Source organism: Octodon degus, unplaced genomic scaffold, assembly GCF_000260255.1.
Source record: "Octodon degus isolate 3935 unplaced genomic scaffold, OctDeg1.0 scaffold00186, whole genome shotgun sequence".
NCBI lineage: Eukaryota > Metazoa > Chordata > Mammalia > Rodentia > Octodontidae > Octodon > Octodon degus.
The window spans coordinates 4946202-4951104 of NW_004524762.1; the positions used below are offsets into that span (position 1 = coordinate 4946202).

At 37.9% G+C, this 4903-nt stretch overlaps 1 pseudogene; it reads right to left on the reverse strand.

Moving 5' to 3' along the window:
- Positions 1-2981: 2981 nt before the first annotated feature.
- Positions 2982-3744, reverse strand: LOC101563356 (annotated as a pseudogene).
- Between the last annotated feature and the right edge of the window lie 1159 nt (positions 3745-4903).

A 4903-nucleotide genomic window follows, 5' to 3' on the forward strand; every position in this document is an offset into this window, starting at 1 on the left:
ACGTATATGTGTCAGATTAACAAATTTAACCAGATTCTTAAGGAATTGGAGATATTATAGTGAATAATTGTTCATTATAATAATTTGATTCAATAATAATAATAAAATTCAGTAAAAGTAATTCAATATGTTAAATGTTTCATCTTGATAATTATTAGATTGAGAGTGATTTTAGGTTAAGAAGTCTGATCAATTTATTAATTTGTATTTTAAAAGAAGTATATGATAATCCTCAAGTAACTTACCCACTGGGTTTTGGATCTGAAAGAATATGAAAAGTATAAAACTTGTTTTTCTCATATTGGGACCTTTAATTTCTAAACGCCACAGTAAATGATCATTTGCAAAAGCAAGGAGCTCATAGAAAACAAAAAAAGGATAACAGAAAAAAGCTACACTTAAAGAAAAAGATTTTTTAATCACATTTTCAAATTTAACTTCATTGACAATTTTTAAATTTCATTTGAGGAAAAATTGAACATTCCTTTATTACATCTAAATCATGTACACTCAGTATGTGAATAAAAAATCCTAAGCCTGAGGCTCCTATTAATTAATAGTGTTTTCATGCATAATAATACTGAGGTATTTTATTAACAATTTCTATAAAACTCTAGTAATATATGAAATCTTAGTGACAATATAGCTTAAATAGAATAAACACAGTATATTGAAACTATTCTATGTTTTACTCTGCACATTCTATCTTTTAATAGGCCCTAGTATTTACAACTACATATATCCTTCTGAACAGGGTTGCAGTGTATACTTCATTTATGGCAGCATCATATACTACAAGCAAGAGGGTACATTCAGGGCTGGCAAGATATCTCAGGGAACTAAGCACCAGCTTAGGAAAGCACAGGGACTGCAGTTTGATCCCTGGCACCACATGTCATGCCCTTATTCCTAGCACTGGAGAGGCTGAAAGCAGGAGGATCACCATGAGTCCAAGCTGCATAGTGAGATCCTGTACCAAATATATTCAAATGAGAGAGAGTGCATATGTTCAATGCCAGTGTATCAAACTCAGCTCAAGTCACTTAATAGACAATAATTCTTTCTCATTTTCTCTTTTTTGGCTGGAGGAAATTTATCTTAATTACTAAATCCTTTTGCTTGGCATCTCCATCACCTTATGCTGGGAAGTCTGGTCTGTGGATACACTTTGTCTTAGGCTTTCTTTCTTTATTTGTTTAATTTCAGTGTTCATTTTTAACCATATTCCTATGTGGCTTTTGACCCTATGTCTACTTTATCAAAACAAGTTTACTGTAAGTATATAGAAAGAAATGGAAGTATTTCTTTTTCTTACTTTTTTTTCAGAACCAGGGATTGAACTCAGGTCCTTGCACTTGCCAGGGAAGTGCTTATTCTACTGAGCCATCTTCTTGGCCCCTAGAAATGGAAGTTTTTCAAAAGATTTCTAGGTACATATACACAAACCTTCATCTATTGTAGTATATTTTATTATGTTTTGATTTCTTATTTCTCAATTTATATTTAAATTAGTTAATTTCATTGATTCTTTTTTTTTTATTTTTCATAGTTCTGAGGGACTTTACTGGGTTGCCTCTCTTTTGTCCACTAACCACAACACCTCCATAGAGCATGCAGTCAAGCCAGTTACTTATTCAAAGTGACATTTCCCAGCCCAACCTTTATGGCGACTATACTACCTGGAGAGAAAAAAACTGTACGAATTTCTGATATGGCTCCTCATGAGTTTGTGGGGAATCCACACTGTCCAGGAGGAACAAGTGAAATGTTAGTGCTCACAGGCATTGGAGACTGGGGATCAAGAGGCAAAGGGGCTCTAGTGTCAGAATGTCCCTTGGATAGAGTATTGACTGGAGAAAAATGTGGTTTCAGGAAGATACCAAAAGAAGCATAGATCATCAAGTGTGCATCATGTTCTGCACAGACATTAAGCCCAGTCCTCTCATGCCCCAGTAGGAGGAAGACCAGACATGGGGCTACTGTACCCAGGTAAGGTTCCATTTTTCTGGATAGTGTGTTCTCCCACAGCCCAGTTTATGGCTCACTGTGTAATGAGTTTGGGCTGAAAATTAAGCTTCTGCTCTGCAGGTGTGTCACAAAATCACTGAAAGAACAAACCTTTAAAGGAATAAACTTGACCCCTGCTTAACTTGCCTGAATCATCCATATCAAAATACCCTTCTAGAGAGCTTTTGCTACATATGCTTTCTTAGACAGTTCACACTTTGTGCACAAAGCAATGGAGGTAAGTGTGATACAACTAGGATTCCAGCGGATTCTTGGACCTGCCCATTCCTTGTGGATCCACTCTCCACACTTGTTTTTTACTGAATTCTCATTCCCTCAGTCAGTCTTTCTTCTTAGAATTTTTCCTTGCTCAACATCCCTTACTTTCTGGCCTGATACCTAAGACAGACTCTCTCATTGTGTCTGAGACTCTTTTCCAAGATCCCTACAAACTGGATCTTTCTCTCCTTGCTCTGGGCCTCCTGTAAGCACCCTTGTGGCCCTCTCTGCTCATTTCATTCTGCTTTCCTCCATGCCCCAAGTTCTCACTCTCACAGCTCATGCCTCTTCCAAAGGGCCTCCCTCTCCTGATCCCTTTTCTCCTTTCATTGAACAGTCACCCTTTCTTTTCCTTTTCCCTAGAGCCCATCACCAACCCATTCCCTCACCTCTTATACCAGACCTAGTAAATTCCATTTCATTTTCAGATAAATGATAGTTTCTTCACAGAATTAAGTGACAGCTGTTTCTTCTTTTCATGCCTCATCCGCCAAACACAGCCAATCTTTTCTTGAGAAAGTGCCTATACACAGCATGTCACAGCCACATAAATTTGTATTTTTTCAGAAGAAAACAACAATTATACTGGTCATCAACAACCCTTAAACTTTCAATACAGTGAAAAAGTAGCAATTGTTTGATGTGTCTACAAATTACAGGTTTATGTCCAAATGTGGCAAATTTTACCTCAGTTTTTAGGACCTTTTCACTGAATCATAGACATAAATATGGAAATCATCATCAAACCTGATGAAATATACAGAAAGTTTGGCTTCCACTTGGTGAATGACCTTTCTGAGCCATTTTCTCTGGTATATTCCACATGTTTGCCTATCAGAACACCTACAACCCCTCCTGGCTCCCTCTCTGCTGGAGGAGAATCACTGGACTCTGGCATGATGTGGATGTCACCTTCTTTATAGTCATCTAGAAGCTGGTACATGTATAAGGCAGGATCTTTCTCACAGGTAATATAAAACCAGGCTCTCATGATAGGTGCTAGCATTAGAACCATCCCCCTCCATTCTTCCTTGGTGCCATGCTCACTCTCAAACATACATTCCACTGCTTTGCCAATTATGGTAATGCATGGTTGGCATCACTAACCTGTGATGATGCCACCTTGTTGGAAAGAATTTTAAAACACAAAACTCTTTCATCTCTGTGAAGTTCCAATCCATAATCACAATCAATTCCATCTTATTTTATTGGACAAGGAGAGGGATTATAGGCACCTGATCCAGAATGGTTCCTTTCTATTGAGTGATGGGTACATCTCCCTCCTTCCATCCACAAAAAATTTCACAGCACATGATATTTCTGCAGGTCTGGGATGAAGGTCTGTCTCTACATCTTCTGGGAAGCTTTCTTCTGTGTGAAGTTTGCAGACCCAGGCACCCATCTTTCAGCTGATTTGGTGTATTGTCCTTCTGCCTCCTGTGTGTTGGGGCTCTTCATGCTTGCTGCTATCTCTGCTGAGAGCCTGTTGCAAAGGAGCAATTTCATTCATTTTTTTTGAAATCATATGTAGTTATAAACTTTGTTGTCAAATAATGAAGTATAGTCAAAAGTTGTAGTGTAGGCTGGGGAGATAGCTTGGCAGTCTAAGTACAAGCCAGGCAAGGGCAAGGACCTGGGTTCAATCCGGGCACTGCATGCTGTTCAGGCTCCAAAACCCCAGGTGCTCTGCACTGGCCACCAAATGGTGTGGTGGCACATACCTATAATCCCAGCACTGGGGAGGCTGAGACAGGAGGACTACTATGAGTCCAAGCTGCAGAATGAGATCCTGTACCAAATAAGTAAATAAAAAAAATTAAATGATAAAATAAATTAAAAAAATAGTAGTGTAGAGTTGAACTTTCCAGTAAGTTTTAACTCTCATACATAATACCATATCTGCTTACTTCATTTCATACTAAGGAAAACTTTCTTAAAACAACAGAAATAGTGTAATGTCTAAATATTTGCTTGACATTGCCTGATATACTGCAGGAACTAGGGCAGGAAGAGGAGTTGGAAAACCTATGGAGAAAAGTGTGAGAAATGTATCCATGGACTGAACTAAAAGCACACTTCTGGGAGGAGTGAAGGCCCCTATGTATCCTTCGTCATTCCTAAGCCTCTCACCAGATGCAACTCCTCAAGTAGGTGGCAATGAGGAGGCAGTAGAGGGTGATCTAAAAAGTCTGTCTTTTTTCTTTATTCTTCAAGGAAATATTAAAAATGGAGTAATGCATCATTTGTTTTCCAGTACACTATTTTTCTTTTTAAATTTTATTTTTATTTCTTAACTAATCATAATTATACACACATATAAAGAATAATGTGATGTTTTAATCCATACATACATGTGGAAATAAGAAAATCAAGTTAATTCATATACCTATCACCTCATAGTCTTCTTTGACATCCACATATTTCATTACCATAAATTAGTGGTGCGCGCATCTGAAATTGAACCATGCTAAACTCTCAATTAGAGCATTCTCTGAAAGGCTTGGGCCTGTGGAGAAATGCAAATACGTGACAGCACAACACCTGTCGGACTCTTCCCATGAGGAGATTCTGGAATCAGATGTAAAGCAGGTAAAATGTCAGGCAGAAAACGAAGACA